Raw genomic sequence first — 19177 nt, forward strand, 5'->3', positions numbered from 1 at the left:
GTTTGAAAGGAAGTATGCCCCTTAGAAAAAGCCATGTTTTAATCAAAATCCCATCTCATAAAGGTAGAATAATCCCTATTCAATACTGTATGTTTGAAACTGTAATCAGATCATCTCCCTGGATGATGTGATTTAGTCAAGAGTAGTTGTTAAACTGGATTTGGTGAGGACATGTCTCCACTCATTTGGGTGGGTCTTGATTGGTTTATTGGAGTCCTATAAAAGAGGAAACGTTTTAGAGCATGGGAGAGTCCGAGAGAGCAGAGCAGAATGACACAGCCATGAGGGGCAGAGTCCATTAGCCAGCGACCTTTGGAGATGAAGAAGGAAAACGCCTCCCAGGGAGTTTTATGAACCCGGAAGCCAGGAAAGAAAGCTAGTGGATGATGCCGTGTCCTCTGTGTGCCCTTCCAGCTGAGAGAGAAGCCCTGAACTTCATCGGCCTTCTTGAACCAAGGTATCTTTCCCTGGATGGACAATACCTTAGATTGGACATTTCTATAGACTTGTTTTAATTGGGACATTTTCTCGGCCTTGAAACCAACTAGCAACTTATTAAATTCTCCTTTTTAAAAGCCATTCCATTTCTGGTATATTGCATTCTGGCAACTAGCAAACTAAAACACCTTTGTAAAAGCCAATCCCTTTCTGGGGGATACTGCATTCTGACAGCTTTAGCAAATCATAACAGTATCCTTTCTATACTATAGATGTATATCTATAGGCTATAGATGTAGGTTGTGTAATATAGACCCTGGGGTAACCACAAAGAAAGTTTTTGAAAAATATACAGAAACAAAAACAAGATACATTACAAGAGATCAACTATACAGAAAAGGAAGTTCCAATAAAGGAAAACAGTGACCAAAAAAAGGTATGAAATAAAAACCAAAGGTCAAAACGACTGAAGTAAGTACTGCATTTACAGTAATAATAGTGTAGTTTAATGGATTAAACTCCCAATCAAAAGATACAGATTGGCAGAATGGATTAAAAAGTATGATCCAACCACATGTTGTTTATATAAGACCTACCTTTTATATAAGACACAAATAGGTTAAAAGTGAAAGGATGGAAAAAGATATTCCATGAAATAGTGACTAAAAAAGAGCTGGAGTAGCTATACTAATATCAGACAATTTAATCAGATTTAAGTCAAGAGATGTTATAAGAGGCAAAGAAGAACACTATATATTAATAAAAGTGGCACTCCACCAAGAAGAAATAGCAATTATAAATATTTATACACCTAACAATGATGCCCCCAAATATAGAACACAAACATTGGCAAAACTGGAGGGAGAAATAGACACTTCTATAATAATAGTTAGAGACTTCAATACACCACTCTTATTAATAGATAGAATGTCTAGACAGAATATCAATAAGGAAACAGAGAATTTGAATAATATTATAAATGAACTAGACCTAACAGACTATATGGGAAATTGCACCCCAAAAGAGCTTCTCGAGTGCACATAGGTCATTCTCCAGGATAGACCATGTGTTCGGTCACAAAACAAGTCTCAATAAATTTAAAATTAGTGAAATTATATAAAACATCTTCCCTAACCATAATGGAATGAAGCTGGAAATCAGTAACAGGTGGGGAACTGGAAATTCAGAAGTATATGCAAGTGAAATAACACACTCTTAAATAATCAGTGAGTCAAAGAAGAAATTGCACAGGAAATTAGTAAATACCTTGAAACAAATGAAAATGAGGACACAATATACACAACGTATGGATGCAACGAAGGCAGTGCAGAGAGGGAAATTTATAGCCCTAAATGCCTGCATTAAAAAAGAAGAAAAACCAAAACCTAACGGAACACCTGGAGGAGGTAGCAAGAGAATAGCAAACTAATCACAAAGCAAGCAGAAGGAAAGAAATAATAAAGATTAGAGCAGAAATAAATGAAATTGAAAATAAAAACCAATAGAGACAATTAACAAAGCCAAAAGTTGGTTCTTTGAAAAGCCCAATAAAATTAACAAGCCTTTCACTAGATTGACAAAGAAAAAAAGAAAAGATACATATAAATGATCTGAAATAAGAGGGGAACATTACTACTGACCCCACAGAAATGAAAATGATCATAGAGGATACTATAACAGCCATATGCCAACAATTAGACAACCCAGATGAAATGGACAAATTCCTAAAAACATGTGAATAACCTACACTGACTCTAGAAGAAATAGGAGACCTCAACAGAACAATTGCAAGTAAAGAGATTGAGCCAGTTATAAAAAACCCTACCCACAAAGAAAAGTCCAGGACCAGATGGCTTCCCTGGTGAATTCTACCAAATATTCCAAGAAGAATTAAGACCAATCCTGCTCAAACGCTGCCAAAAAATTGAACAAGAGGCAACACTTCCCAACTCATTCTATGAGGTCAGCATGACCCTAATACCAAAGCCAGCTAATGATACCCTACAAGAAAAGAAAACCACAGACATTTTTTCTTATGAATATAGGTGCAAAATGTTTCACAAAATGCTTGCAAATCCAATCCAATGGCACATCAAAGAAATTAAACACCATGATCAACTGGGTTTTATACAGGTATGCAAGAGTGATTTAATACAAGAAAATCAATTAATGTAATGCAGCATGTTTACAAAACAAAGGGGAAGAAAACCACATGATCATTTCGATGAATGCAGAAAAGGCATTTGAGAAAATTCAGCACCCTTCATTGATAAAAACACTTAGATAAATAGGAATAGAAGGAAACTTTCTCAAGGCATATATGAGAAACCTACAGCTAACCTCATACTCAATGGTGAAGACGGAAAACTTTCTCTTTAAGATCTGGAACAAGCAAGGATGCTCACTGTCACCACTATTATTCAACATTGTACTGGAAGTTCTAGTCAGAACAACCTAAGAAAGAAAAAGAAATAAGAGGCATCCAAAATGGAAAGGAAGAAGAAAAACTTGCACTATTCTATGATGACATGATCCTATATATAGGAAGTCTCAAAAATTCTACAAAAGCTTCTAGAGATAATAAACAAATTCCACACCATGGCAGGATGCAAGAGCAACATGCAAAAATCAGTAGTGTTTCCATACACTAATAATGAGCAATTGAGGAGAATATCAAGAAAAAAATCCATTTACAAAAGCAACTAAAAATCAAATATCTAGGAATAAATTTAACCAAGGATGTAAAGAACTTATAAATAGAAAACTACAAAATATTGCTAAAAAAAATCAAAGAAGCCCTAAATAAATGGAAAGACAATCTGTGTTCATGGATTGGAAGACTAAATGTCATTAAGATGTCAATTCTACCCAAAATGGTTTACAGGTTCAATGCAATTCCAATCAAAACTCCAACAACCTACTTTGCAGAAATGGAACGGCCAATTATCAAATTTATTTGGAAGGATAAGGGGCCCTGAATAACCAAAAACAGCTTGAAAAAGTAGAACAAAGTTGAAGGACTTTAAAGTATATTTCAAAGCTACAGTGTTGTAAAAACAGCACGGTACTGGCACAAGGATCTATCAACCTATGGAATCAAGTTGAGAGTGCATAAATAGACCTTCATATCTACAACCAATTGATTTTTTTTTTCTTTAACATGAGCAGGCACTGGGAATCGAACCTGGGTCTCTGGCACAGCAGGCAAGAATTCTGCCAGTGAGCCACCATGGCCTGCTCAGTCAATTGATTTTTTTTCTAATTTTTTATTAATTAGAAAAAAAATTACAAGAAAGAAACACAAACACTCCCAACACATACACTCAGCAATTCATAATATCATCACATAGTTGCATATTCATCATCGTGATAATTTCTTGGAACATTTGCATCAATTCAGAAAAAGAAATAAAAAGACAACAGAAAAATAAAACAAAAACAGAAAAAATTTTTTTACATATCATACACCTTACCCCTCCCTTTCATTGATCACTAGCATTTCAAACTAAATTTATTTTAACATTTGTTCCCCCTATTATTTATTTTTATTCCATATGTTCTACTCATCTGTCGACAAGGTAGATAAAAGGAGCATCAGACACAAAGTTTTCACAATCACACAGTCACATTGTGAAAGCTATATCATTATACAATCATCATCAAGAAACATGGCTACTGGAACACAGATCTACATTTTCAGGCAGTTCCCTCCAGCCTCTCCATCACATCTTGGTTAACAAGATGATTCTACTTAATGCGTAAGAATAACCTCCAGGATATCCTCTCAACTCTGTTTGGAATCTCTCAGCCATTGACACTCTGTCTCATTTCACTCTTCCCCCTTTTGGTCTGGAAGGTTTTCTCAATCCCTTGATGCTGAATCTCAGCTCATTCTGGGATTTCTGTCCCACGTTGCCAGGAAGGTCCACACCCCTGGGAGTCATGTCCCACGTAGACAGGGGGAGAGTGGTGAGTTTGCTTGCTGTATTGGCTGGAGAGAGAGGCCACATCTGAGCAACAAAAGAAGTTCTCTTGGGGGTGACTCTTAGGCCTAATTTTAAATGGGCTTGACCTGTCCCCTGTGGGGTTAAGTTTCTTATGAACAAACCCCAAGACTGGGGGCTCAGCCTATAGCTTTGGTTGCCCACACTGCTTGTGTGAATATCAAGAACTCAACTTGAGGAAGTTGAGTTTTCCCCCATTCTCACCATTCTCCAAAGGAGACTTTGCAAATACTTTTCCACTCACTGATCAACTCACTCTGGGATTCATCAGGGCATCACCTAGACAAACCAACAAAATCTCATGTCCTATACAAAGTTCCATGTACTTAAGGTGTTCAACCAACTATATACATGAGTTATATTAGGAGATGCACTAGTCAAAGTATAAATTTGTACCAAATAAACATTTTTTGCTTTAGTCTCACACATAAGTTGAAATTTTAAAATATTAATTACCATCTATTTTCAGCACCCTGCAGTAATGACTTTCTTTTGTTCTTCCTCATGCAAAAATTTTTTTAAATTTGTACATTTAGTCACCATCATTATATACTCTAGGCATTCCTAGATTATACCATCTCAATCTTTATCGTCTATCTTACTTTGTGATTTCACTTATGCCCCATCCCTCCTCCCTCTATCATTCTCATATGCAGCTTCATTCAGTGTTTTAACATAATTGTATTACAGTTAGGTAATATTGTGCTGTCCATTTCTGAGTTTTTATATTCAGTCCTGTTGCACAATCTGTATCCCTTCAGCTCCAATTACCCAATATCTTTTTAAAATTTTTATTTATTAATTAAAAAAATTAACGACAAAAATATTAAGATATCATTCCATTCTACATATATAATCAGTAATTCTTAATATCATCACATAGTTGCACATTCATCATTACTTAGAACATTTACATCGATTTAGAAAAAGAAATAAAAAGACAACAGAGAAAGAAATAAAATGATAACAGAAAAAAAAAACAGATTATACATACCATACCCCTTACCCCTCGCTTTCATTTATCACTAGCGTTTCAAGCTAAATTTATTTTAACATTTGTTCCCCCTATTATTTATTTTTATTCCATATGTTCTACTCGTCTGTTGATATGGTAGATAAAAGGAGCATCAGACACAAGGTTTTCACAATCACAGAGTCACATTGTGAAAGCTATATCATTGTTCAATCATCATCAAGAAACATGGCTACTGGAACACAGCTCTACATTTTCAGGCAGTTCCCTTCAGCCTCTCCACTACATCTTGAACAACAGGGTGATATCTTCTTAATGCGTAAGAATAACCTCCAGGATATCCTCTCGACTCTGTTTGGAATCTCTCAGCCATTGACACTTAGTCTCATTTCACTCTTCCCCCTTTTGGTCAAGAAGTTTCTCTCAATCCCTTGATGCTGCGTCTCAGCTCATTCTAGGGTTTTTCTCAATCCCTTGATGCTGAGTCTCAGCTCATTCCAGGATCTCTGTCCCCCATTGCCAGGAAGGTCCACACCCCTGGGAGTCATGTCCCACGCAGAGAGGGGGAGGGTGGTGAGACTGCTCGTGTTGGCTGGAGAGAGAGGCCACATCTGAGCAACAAAAGAGGCTCTCTTGGGGCTAGCCAATTGTTTTTTGACAAGGCTGCCAGGTCCACTCAATTGGGAAAAAATAGTCTCTTCAACAAATAGTGCTGGGAAAACTGGATATCCATATGCAAAAATTAAAAAATGAAAAAAAAGGACCCTTATCTCACACCATATACAAAAATTAACTCAAAAATGGATTAAAGACCTAAACATAAGAGCCAGGACTATAAAGCTCCTAGAAGACAATATAGGGAAGCATCTTCAGCATGTTTTGTTAAGCAATGGTTTCTTAGTCTTTACACTCAATGCACAAGCAAGGAACGAAAGAATAGATGAATGCGACTTCCTTCAAACTAAAAACTTTTGTGCATCAAATGACTTTTGTAAAAAAGTGAGAAGACAACCTAGTCAATGGGAGAAAATATTTGGAAGCCACATATCTAATAAGTATTCAATATCTAGAATATATAAAGAAATCCTACAACTCAACAATAAAAAGTCAAACAACCCATTAAAAAGTAGGCAAAAGACTTGAATAGACATTTCCCCAAAGAGGAAGTACAAATGGCTATAAAGCACATGTAAAGATGCTCAGCATCACTAGCTACTATGGAATTGCAAATCAAAACCATGATATACCATTTCACACCCACTAGAGTGTTCACTATTAATACAACAGAAAACTTCAAGTGTTGGAGTAGAGGTGCATAATTAGGAATAATCATTCATTGCTGGTGGGAATATAAAGATGTTTCAGCCATTGCAGAAGAGTTTGGCATTTCCTCAGAAAGTTAAATATAGAATTACCATATGACCTGGCAATCCCACTGCCAAGTATATCCCCAGAAGAATTGAAAGCAAGGACTCAAATAGCTATTTACAGACCAGTGTTCATAGCGGCATTATTCAAAATTATCCAAAGAGGGAAGCAACCCAAGTGCCCATCAACTAATGAATGGATAAACAAAATGTGGTATATACATATACTGGAATATATTCAGGCATAAAAATGAATGAAGTCCTGATGCTGGTGACATCCAGATGAACCTTGAAGACATTAAGCTGAATGAAATAAGCCAGACACAAAAGGATAAATATTGTTTGATCTTGCTGACATAAACTAATTATAAGAAGCAAACTCATGGAGTTAGAATCTAGAATATAGGTTACCAGTGAAAAGATTGGGTCTAGAAAATGGGGAGATGATGCTTAATTTGTATAAAATTTGTTTAAGTTAATTGTGAAAATTTGAAAATGGATGGGCGTGACGGTAGCACATTATGGTGAGTGTAATTAACCCCACTAGTTATATAGGTGAATGTGGTTAAGAGGGGGAAACTTTAGGTCATATATGTCACTAGAATAAAAATTAAACAATAAAAATAGGGTTATATAACACAGTGAATCCTATTATAGAGGGTGAACTATATTCGATAGTACAAGTTTAAGAATGTTCTTTCATGAATTATTACAAATGTATGACACAAATACAGTGCAATAGTGTTGTATGGGGGGGAACACCTAATGTAAACTATGGACAATACTTAATAGTAATATTTTAATAATTTTTCATCAGTTGTAACAAAGGTAACTGTAGTTAAAAAAATAGTACAATTACAAAAAAGTCATTTAACCTATCACCATAATCAATTACCTCGCTTTTTTGATGCTGCCCCTTTGTAGTCAGATCCTCCCTTGACCCTTAAGCCCTGGCAGTCACCGATATCTGATCTACCCCTGTAGCTTTGCAATTTCCAGACAGATTGAGCCTGACTTCTTTCACTTATAATCTACTTGAGATTTATCCATGTTTGCATGCATCAGTAATTTGTTCCTTTTTATTGTGTAGTAGTATTCTGCTGTATGGATGTATCACACTTTATTTACCTACTTACTAGTTGAAGGAAAATTGAGTTGTATAAACTTCATTTAAAAAATAAAGGAATTGAAAACTTTCTTATCTTCTCTGTGTTCTAGAGCTGAATAAACAGAATAGGTCTCGTCTATTCTTTAAAGATTTGGAGTAATTTACCTATGACACTTATGCTGCTTTATTAAGCAATAAGATAAAAACAATTCCAATGGAAAAAAATGGACAATAGATCTGAATAGGTGATTTATAATGGAAGCAATGCAAACCGCCAGTCAACAAACAAATAAACAAACAGCAAATGAAACACAACAGGAGATACAACAATGATTTCATTGAACTAGAAGTTAAGACTGTCACCTAGACACTTTGGGCTTTTCATGCTTCTGAATCTAAAGGCAAAGAAAGGGATTACTATACTGTCTGGGGTGACTGATCCTGACTATCAAGGGGAAATAGGACTGCAACTACACAATGGAGGTACAGAAGGGTTTTCTTGGAAACAGAAGAACACTTAGGGTGTCTATCATTAATGTCAATGGAAAACTGCAAGACCCAATCCAGGCAGGACTACCAATGGGTCTGAAACTTCAGGAATGAAGGTTTGGGCCACCCCACCAGGCAAAGAACTGCGGCCAGCTGAGATGCTTGCTGAGGGTAAAGGGAACATGGAATGGATACTGGAAGAAGGTAGTGATAAATATGAACTATGACCATGTGTGACCAGTTACAGAAACAAGGATGTAATGGTATAAATATTTCTTCATTGCTTTGTCATGTTTGTATTTGCACATAAAGCAAATATCTGTTTTCTTCTTTATCTTATCCCCTTATCATGACATAAGTTGTATTGTTCATGTCAAAGTATTTAAGTTATGGGATATCAAGTTTAAGAGTAAATATTACCCAAGGACTTACATCTATTCTGGAGAGATTTAGTGCATTTCCAGTTGTATACAGGGCAGTGGGGTATTGTTAGGCAAAAAATATGTCTTACTGTTTTCTCTTTAGAGATTAAGTATGGTTTAAGGTGATGTATATAACTGCCAAGTTGACTAAGGGGTGAACTGTGATGGTTGGGTTCACATGTCAGCTTGAGCAGTTGATGGTGCCCAGTTGTCCGGTCAAACAAGCGCTGTCCTGACTCTTGCCGTAAGGACATTTTGTGGACTTGAATCATCAGTGAGTTGATTCACCTATGGCTGATCTCATCTACAGTCAACCAAGGAGAGTGTCTTCTGCAATGAGACATTTAATCCAATCAATTGGAGACTTTTAAGGGAGAGGTGATGACTTCAGCAGTCAGGAAAGAAAACTTTCATCTCCACATCAGCCGGCCAGCCTCTCATGGTCAATTCATCAAAAAACTTCATCGGAGTTGCAGACTTGCAGCCAGTCTGATGGAATTTGTACTTGTGTATCCCCACACTTATGTGAGATACTTTTACAAATCTCATATTATTTACAGATATCTCTTTTTGATTCTGTTTCCCTAGAGAACTTTGTCTAATATACCCAGTGAACAAAAATGAACAATGGGTATGAATAGGCAATTTATAAAAGAAGAGTTTTATTACAGTGAGAGTTCTATTACTATAGAAAGAGAATTCTATAGTATAGGATTTTGAAGGGTAGCCAACATGCTCTCCACAAGTGATACATCTAGTACTAATACATCTAGCACTGATACGTCTACTACTAATTTATATATTTATAAATTAATAGTGGGGTTATACAGTAGTTCAACCTTCCTGAAGGGCAATTTATCATATTTAACAAAAGTTTAAATATGCATATCAACAATGACACTTATAGGAATATATTCTGTGTAATAATTGGACATGTGTGCAAAAATTGATGTGTAAGGATGGTCACTAAAGCCTGAAACTTGGTGCAAAACATCTCCCCTCCCCTCTTAGATTCTACTCTCTAGTTAACCTTATATGATGATCAGAGAATTAACATTGGAAATGAACTCTAGTTTGGGTCCCAGAGATGGCACACTGCATAACTCCGTAATTACTCAGATAATGGGACAGCCTTCCCACCAGAGATCTGCATTAGTTCATTGTGATGGAAAACAAATTCATGGCATTTATGTGGGAAAGCTTTCAGGTAGATTATAAATCTCATTACCATACTATCCAAAGAGCAAGAAAAAATGTGAAAACCATTCAATTGTGCCCATTCTCAGTGTCAACTGGAGGATTTCGAGTATCCTAGCATTACTTAGTTAACCTTGTCTACATTTTTTTCCCCTCAGTAACGTTAAAAGTCCACTTCAGGGCTCTCCTGCAAATGACAGCCTTACCTGGCTCCTGAGTCTCCAAGAACCTGACTGCATTCCTACCTCTTCTTTGGAAGTCAGAGTGCAACATTTCAGTTTCTTCCAGCAAAAGTCCCCCCTAGAAGAGAGCTCTGGCTGTATCCAGAGCAATATGTTGGATCTAGAAAGAAAAATTCTGCTTGGGATCTAAGTCTCCTTTATATTTCTACTACATAGTTTAACTTGATCTGAATCACAGACCTTACAGCCAACCTCATCTGGACCTGGAGAAGCAGAACTGAAAGTTTCCAGAAGTGGATCTGGAAGGGTTTGCAGAGGCCCAAGACATGTTAAAGCCTTTACTGACTGAATTGAGACGACAAAGGCAGAGATAGAAGCCAGGGTCAGAGTGCAAAGTGGCCAGGAAGCCTCCGAGGTATCTCATCTTTCTAGGACTCAGTTTCCTTCTTGGAATAATAAGGGTGATAATGAAGGTGTGTCTCACAACATTTTATTCTTTGTCAAGTCAAGGAACTGAGATAATAAACACTGGATTTGGGGAGCAGTTTGGGTGCTAATTATGTGAAATGGGGAATTAAAAATATCTACAAAAAATCTACAGATTAATTTGTAGAGAGGTACAATAGAGGACCGAATAAATGTATGTGACTCACGTAAACATATTTTATAGTTATAGATATTTCTACAGAATACTGATAGAATAGCTTGTGAGAGAGATTAATGGCAAAAAGTAATAAACAGTACTGCCTGGATTCGCATTTTAATTATCGTGATGGGCCCTTTTTAATAGCCTTGTAACTGCTCTGTTGCCCACTTAAATCCATTCTTCATACTGCTTCATACCTCAGTTACCAGGATCAATCTACACTGAAATCTGACCCGATCCCATGAGCAGAACCAGCTTGAGTGCATTAAAGTAATGGAATCCCAAAGTGTTACAGCGCATCCAGGTTGGCCTTCCGCTTTTTCCTCCCCATCCGGAGACTAAAGAGCGGTCCACAGTAGGCTTCAGATCAGAAAGGCCCAAGAGAGGGAATTAAGAGGAAGCCACTTCCTTCTGAGAGGGGACCAACCCAGGGGAAAGCAAGAGGACCACCGAGCCGTTCGGGCGTCCTAGAGAGCCAGAGCCAAAGACCCGCGCGAGCCATAATCACTGATGACGCACTTCCGGAGCGCCGCACTGCGCACCGCCTTAGGTGAGTGCGGGAGGGGAAGGCGCCAATTCCGCGTCCCAGTCGGGCGCTGCCTCCCACCTAATCGTGAAGCTGTTTCTGTGTTTTCTCCGGCTGCCGGGAAGCCGAGCCCACAGAGGGAGTCGGGGCGGTGGCGTGTGTGCCTGGGATTGCAGAAGCGATTTGTGGTGGAGTCTTGTCTTCCTCGGATTCCTTCGTTCCCGTAACAGCCGCTTTGGGAAATGGAAATGTGAATATGGGCCGCCTAGTGGAGGGAGTGTCCCCTCCTTATGACTCGCACGGCCACACAGACCATTCAGTCTCTTATCGAGCGCCTACTAAATGCAGTTCCGGAGAAGCTGCTGTGAATGAGATAGATGCATCCGTCTTTCAATCACAGGGAAAGTCACATATTAAGTCTCATCATAGTTTTTCCCCCTGCTCATAACCCTGTAGTGGCGCCCTACTGTTTTTACGCAGAAAACTCTTATCGTTGAGTCTTAACGTTTACAAGACTCTGCGTGGTCTGGCATCCTGCTTCTTCACCTTCGTCTTGCTACCGCGTCCCCTTGGCTCTGCTACAGCGTCTTTGGCTGTTTACTTCTAGAACATAGGGTTCCTTCGGTAAAGGTGCACTCTTTCGCCTAGTTACTTTTCTTAAGTCTTCCTTAACTAAGGCAGTTCACCCTGGTTTCTTTGGTACAACATACCCCCTACCCCCCCTTTTTTCCTAGTTGTTTTATAACCATAACAGGCTAGTACAGAGAATGCCCTGCATAAAACGACACAATAAAGGTTCAGAGATCAAGGTGTTCCCTTAGCAAGATTGAGGATTTCAGTCTCTGGCATTTAGAGTTTAGGCTGCAGTCTTTGTTTGTGGGTGGATCACTGGCTGAGTGACACAGTCCATGCTTTAACCAAACTTTTGAACAGAAGAAAGGCCACTTGGCCCAGGCAGGAGATGAAGTACTTGGTTTCATGTGTCTCATAACTACCAAAGTTCCTCCCCGCAGTGCAATGCCAGGTGGGGACAGGTACTTCCTGTCAAAGTCCTTGATATGGGCTGCAATGTCCTTCCTATGTTAAATTTTTCCAGCACCTGAAGAGCACACTCTGCTGAGTCCTGATGCATCTCCCCCATGTCCGCATTTTTTATCATGGCCTTTCAGTCGCGGAGGAGCAGGGTTGGCCTACTGCAAAGGTCTCCTGGGGGAGGGGTAGCACGGTTTAGTCCTGGCCAGAGCTGCGGTTGCTGCACAAAACGTGGAACATCTCCAGTTTATTTCCTTATGGGTTTTTCAGACCGCTTCTCCAATTTATCTCTTGATGCGTTTGTCAGACCACCGTATACCTCTCCTAGTACTTAAAGTTGTAATCTTACAGTTATTTGAATGCATGGTACACGAGAACAAGATTTTTTTTTCTTTTAGTGTTTGAATGCCTAGTGTTAACCACGTTGCCTATCAGAGAATGCCTCGATAAATATTTGTTGCATGAAAAAACAAATTTGTCATTACAATGTGAAATACCTGTTAAAAGGAAAGAGAATACATGCCCAGTGGAACTGACTTAATTCAGATCCTCCAGAATATTTCTTTGAAATTGAGATCTGAATGGTGAAAAGAAATTAACTAGTTAAAGGGACAGATTGGGAGAAGGCTGTCAGAAGCAGGGGAGATAGCAGGTGCTAGGATCCTGAGTTGGGACCCAAATTTTATTTTAATACTTGCCCTATGACCTTTATTCTGATTTAGAAAGTAGTAATATATTTCTCCTAATAAAATTTTGGAAATACCAAAATAGCACAAAGAAAAAAATAAATGAAACCACCATCCTGGTGAATTTTTGCTTTATATTCCCCCAAGTACACAAATATAATTCTGACCTAATTGAAATTTGTAATGTATGTAGTTTTACAATTATTTTTTCATTTACTGCATTTGAATATTTTCCCATTTTGTGAAGTATTCCTACCAGACAAAGGCAGTGGATTCTTTTACCTAATGTGCTCAATAACCCATTCCTTAGACCCCAGGGTTTTGAAGAGAGAAAAAGTTTGTTTCTAAGCACTTGGTAGGAGAGCAGATCGTTCACTGTAACTGAGAAATTAGGATTTAAGGGATGATTTTTAGTTTTTCATTGTGAAATATATATACAAAAAATACATTTCAAAGTACATTGTAACAAGTAATCATAGAACATATTTCAGGGTCTAGTATGGGTTACAGTTCTACAATTTTAGGTTTTTCCTTCTAGCTGCTCTAAGACACTGAAGACTAAAAACATATCGATGTAATGATTCAGCAGTTGTATTCAGTTGTTAAATCCTATCTTTTCTAACTCCTCCTTCTCCTTTGATCATTCTCCCAATTTTTAGGGGTATTTGGACTATGCTCATTTCAGCTTTTTCATGTTGGAAAGGGCTGTTGATACTATGGAATAGGGGGATGGAACTAGCTGATGTTCTGGAGAGGGTGGCCCCTCTGGGTTTCAGGATTTATCTGGCCTAGGAACCCATCTGGAAGTTGTAGTTTTCTGGAAAGTCATCGTAGTACATGACACTCTGGTAGAATCTCGGATAGAGCTTTAGATGTTGTTTAGGGTTGTCAGGAATAGTTTTGATTATGGTTTGGCGAACCATGGTGACTAGCAATATCAAGCTGAAACTTGCATAAGAGTAGCTTCCAGATAAGGGATGATTTTGATTACTGAATCATGATATAGATATCCCTTTTTGCTTTCTGGTATATTGGATTAGACAGAGGGAAATACCTGAAATCTCTAAATTGTAATCCAGGTGCCTTGATCTCTGATAATGATTGCATAGCCTTTATCTTGTGCCCTGTGATTGTAAAAACCTTGTAACTAAATGTTCTAGTTTGCTAGCTGCCTGAATGCAACACACCACGGTTTTGCATTGATTAGCTTGATTTGCATTTGATTGACTTTTAATAAAAGGGGATTTATTTTGTTAGTTCTTCAGAGGAAAGGCAGCTAACTTTCCACTGAGGTTCTTTCTTAAATCAGAAGGCACAGGATGATCTCTGCTGGCCTTCTCTCCAGGCCTTTGAGTTCCAATTGACTTTCCCTGGGGTGATTCCTTTCTGCATCTCCAAAGGCCTGGGCTAAGCGGCAAGTGCCTAGATGGAGTATGCTGAGCTGCTTGGGCTGTGCTACGTTGTGCTCTCTCATTTAAGCACCAGCCAATTAAGTCAAACGTCATTCACTGCAGCAGGCATGCCTCCTAGCTGACTGCAAATTTATTTAGCAACAGATGAGGTTCACGTACAGTTGGCTTATGTTCGCAGCAACAAAACTAGGTGCCTTCACCTGACCAAGTTGACAACTGAATCTAACTACCACACTAACCTTCATTTGTACTAATTTATCCAGTTCAACTTCAAAGTCTCGTAATCATCAAAGACAGCCCCTAATGTTTATTAATGGAGGGTCTTGGGTCAGTCCAGAACTGACCCACCCCACGTCCAAAGTTATCTGATAAACGAAAGTGGATCTAACCAAAGTGGGTCTACCTGTCATGTGCAGTACTTAGACTTTAACCTACAAGTCACCTATACCTCCCTTTAATGCTAAAACATCATGCCCATCATCATATTAAGGCTGCCATTTTCTTACATATGTTCTGTGGCTAAGCATATAATCAATCTGTGCATGCTCAATAATTAGATCACCTCTAATTACATCATCTGGGCCCACTGTGCTCATTATCCTAAACCCTGCCCATCGTTTTCTCTAATAAAACTATCAGGATTACTGCTGTTTGGGGAGATAGATATTGGACCGGCAGGCCAGCTGCTGTCCTACTAAACTCCTAGTAATAATTTTTTTTTCCTCTTTGGAATCCCTATATCTCAGGAATTGGTTACTAAATGCATCAGGCAAAAGAATTTGGTGACCCTTGGATGGGACAGATGCCTGAAGCTCTGGAGCCCCAGCAGAGCAGGTAGGCCAGGTAACAGCCTTTTGCAGCTCCTGGATTGAATTTAGTCTAAAGTCTCGGCAACTAGGGTTCTCTTGTTCTGCCAGCACTCTAGAGACTTTTGGTGCCTTTAAAAGCTTCAAAGAGAGAAACTGTTTTCAGTTCCATGTCTGGACATCCAGCTGGGTGAGTGGGCCAACAAGGAGTAAAAGTGGATCGAGGAGTTACTTGGGCAGGTAAGTCCCCCTGGACCTGCCTTCCGGAAAGATTCCTTTGTTCTGACCTCTACATCTTTCTGTTTTCTGGGTACCATGCTATACGGGGTTTGAAGCCCTGACCTAATCCAATAAATTAATTAGTGTTTAATGAAATTAAGTAGGTCTGATTAAGCAGGAGCCTGTGTGTTATCTAGGTATAGTAACAGTTTAATGCTTGTTTAATTGTTAATCGGTGTATTAAGTGTTTAATGCCTGTTTGTTAGTTGGTGTGTTCAGTCTAGTTAATTGGTGTATTACTTAAATATAATATAAGTGTTAAGTGTCTATTTATATTTGTTAGTTGGTATGTTTCTGCATGTGTATTGGTCAAATATTCTTTGACCAGTTGGTAACTGATTATAGAAATTCTTTAAAAAAAGGAACAGTTGGGTTGTATTGAAAATTGAAAAGATTTTAGGTATGAGTCCATAAAAAAGGGTTTATTTCTATAACATAATCTGGCCTCAGAATGATTTAAAATGAAAATACTTCCATTACAGTTAAAATTAGAGATATTGCAGTTAAAATTGTTCTGCAAAAAGGTAAAAATTGGATGAGATACTATATCCAATCTTTTATTTTTCCCTCTCAAAAGTGTTTCTGTGTTTCTATTTCTTGTGTAACCAAGTTTCTTTTTGGATCTGCCTGTTCAATGTATACTCTCATACCTCCAATGGCATGAGAAATTCCTTTTAAGAAAAGCTCTGTTAGAACTGCGTAAGAAATGAATAAGTGGTTTTATGAATTTTACATGAGTTGGTACTGTTTTTTTTTTTTTTTTTTAACATGGGCAGGCACCGGAAATCGAACCTGGGTCCTCTGGCATGGCAGGCAAGCATTCTTGCCTACTGAGGCACTGTGGCCCACCCGAGTTGGTACTTCTGAAGTAAAAAAAAAAAGAGAGAGAGAGAAAACTCTCTGGATGGCAAAATTCAAAACCTTAGTTTTGTAATTACTATAAACAAAGATGGACATTAGAAACCTGGAAGTTAGAATTTCCCTAAGGCAGCAGAAAACTACCAAAGGGCTACCTCTGGAAAAAGCGAAAGAGTCCACCGCCTTTGTCTGGTAATAGTATTTCCCAAAATGATTTTTAATAGCTATCTGATTTTTTCTCATTGTACCAAATTGTTGGATAGTTAAGAGTTTGTGTGTGTGTGTGTGTGTGTGTGTGTGTGTGTGTGTGTGTTTTCTGCATGGGCAGGCACCGGGAATTGAACCCGGGTCTCTGGCTGTATAATTTTTTGTATTAGAAATAACTCTGCAGTAAATGTTTCTGAGCAGAAATCTTTGGGCACATCTCAGATAAATCCCCTGACTTGGAATTTATAAAAGTTGATTTTAAAATTTAACTACTTAAATTTAAACAGTACTACATACACATGGTAAGAAAAAAATTTCCCAGGACTGTATGGCTAAAAAAAAAAAAAAAACTTGCTTTCTAGTTCACTGATTCCCACACTCCAGAGGTAACCACTAGTAATAGTTTTTTGAATGGAAGCAAATCATACACAATCTTCTGAACAGGGCATTTTATATTTAAAGGTGTCAATAATAACATTCTTAAGTGGGATTTGTCCTCAGGAAAAGATGTAACGATTTTTACTCCCACCAGGAGATAATAAAAATGTATGGTTCTTTACACTTCTCCAGCATGAAGAATTAGCATTTTTCAAAAAAATGCCCCAATTTGATGCACAGAAACTTATATTTTATTGTTTTAATTTACCATCTTTTATGTACTAGAACAATATAAATCTTTTCATTTGTTTCTTGGCCATTTATAAGTGAGTTGCCTATTCATGACTTTTCTACTGGAGTGTTCATTTTTTGCTTATTGATTTTGTAAGGATTTAGGATATTACCTGTTTTTTTGCATGCTGTATGTGTGGTTTCCCAGTTTTGTAACCAAGGAATTAGGATTTAATGAATAATTATGACTTGCTGAATCATTATATAAATATTCTTTTTCTTTCTGGTTAATGAGAGCAGACAGAGAGGATATACTTGTATCTCTAAACTGTGATCCACTGCCCTGATCTCTGATAATGACTGTAAAGGCCTTATCTTGTACCTTTGTGATTGTAAAAGCTGGTACTTCCTTTTTCTCATTTTCAGGTTTTAAAAAATGTGCATTCTAATAATTAAAATAATTTGAACAACAACAAAAAAGGGACTCTGATTAAACTGCCTTTTACAGCTCATAGGTTATCTTGAACCAGCTTTGCTTTTACTCTAGAGTCACTGTCGTCCACCCAGCTTCTTCTTTCACCTGCATGCAAGCTCTTTTCCTATCCTGCGGGCCAGACAGGCAGATAGAAGAGGCAGGCGGGCCTTTCTTGTCAGTAGTTTTCCATTCCTTGATGTGAAAAGGGGCAGCACAGTCATTTGAACTTGATCCAACCTCTTTGCATCTTACAAAGTTAATGGCTAAAAGAAGTAAAATAAGAAGGCAGTGCTTGTGGAATGTACAGTGCATATTGGCGGTACATGCCTCATTACGATCCACCTGCTTGCTTCTCCTGTTTGATCACTTCTTTGGAAGGTAGTGGATTTTTCTCTTTTGTCTCTTCAGTTTCGACTTATCGAATTTCTCACTCTCAGCCATATGGTTATAGAGGAATCATGGTTGTAGAGGGAGTCGAGTGAGGCTCATGAGTGAGAGGGGGCCTGTCTGGGCAGTGGCAGCTGAGTGCCTCCCTTTTTTAATTTTAGAAACTGGTAAGGGCATTCATCCAAATGCTTATGGAGGAACTTGAATCACAGCTCAAAACCCACCATAACATTAAGTGGTTCTAGCACAGTTTTACTCCTTTACATTTGTAAATTGTTTCTGCGTACACCTAGTATTGAGATAACTGTCTTTCTCCCTTTCTGCTTACACTTGCTACTGAAATTGTAATGATGCCATCTCCCCTTCTTAGAATCCATGAAAATCTTGGACACTCTGGAGACAGATTTTTTTTGGCTCATCTGCTCTCCTGCTTCACGTCTAGCAATAAATTCTTTTCTCTCTTTGAAACACCAGTGTCTTAGAAATTGGTCATTTGAGTGCATACTGCAGAGAATCCACTGCCTTTGGATTTTCCTTGATTTTTAAAATCAAAAGCTTAAAAGTAATTTAAGTTATCATTCTAAGAGTTTCCTCTTTATTATTTATCATTTGTCTCTACTGTGTTGAAACTGTTCTTGCTAGGTATCTTTCCACCTGTTACCATGCAAAGACACACAGTCCTAAACAGTCAGGCCTGCCTGATCCTGCATAAAACAGAGGAACAAGTCTCTTTGCTTTGGTAAGAAGGTGAGTTTATTGACGATGCATCGACAAAGAACTAGAGGGAAAAAATTCTAAGACCAGTTTGAAGTGAGAAGGGTGGTTTGGACTTTTTTTTTAAACTCCAAACAGACAAAGAAATAGTCAGGATTCAGAAGAAAGCAGCAGAAAAAAAAAAAGTAACAAGAAAGAAAGGAAGGAAAAATACTAGAGGAGAAGTTGTTTGGTTAGCACCCTGTTATCTTGTAGGCCGTTCTTTTTTGTTGACTGGGCTTTTGATCTTGTCCTTCTAAGGGAGAAGTTGCTGATGTTAGTTCATACGATATTTCATTCCTGCAAGCAAGCAAGCGAGGA

The 19177-nt window shown here is 38.1% G+C and overlaps 1 protein-coding gene and 1 pseudogene across 1 annotated transcript in view; one reads left to right on the top strand and one right to left on the bottom strand.

Annotated features, from left to right (window-relative positions):
- The window catches only part of LOC143658465 (uncharacterized), a 76928-nt gene that overhangs the window by 27400 nt on the left and 30351 nt on the right, over window positions 1–19177 (top strand).
- Window positions 12238–14727, bottom strand: LOC143659994 (dynein light chain 1, cytoplasmic pseudogene; annotated as a pseudogene).

This window comes from Tamandua tetradactyla, chromosome 16 (genome assembly GCF_023851605.1).
Source record: "Tamandua tetradactyla isolate mTamTet1 chromosome 16, mTamTet1.pri, whole genome shotgun sequence".
NCBI lineage: Eukaryota > Metazoa > Chordata > Mammalia > Pilosa > Myrmecophagidae > Tamandua > Tamandua tetradactyla.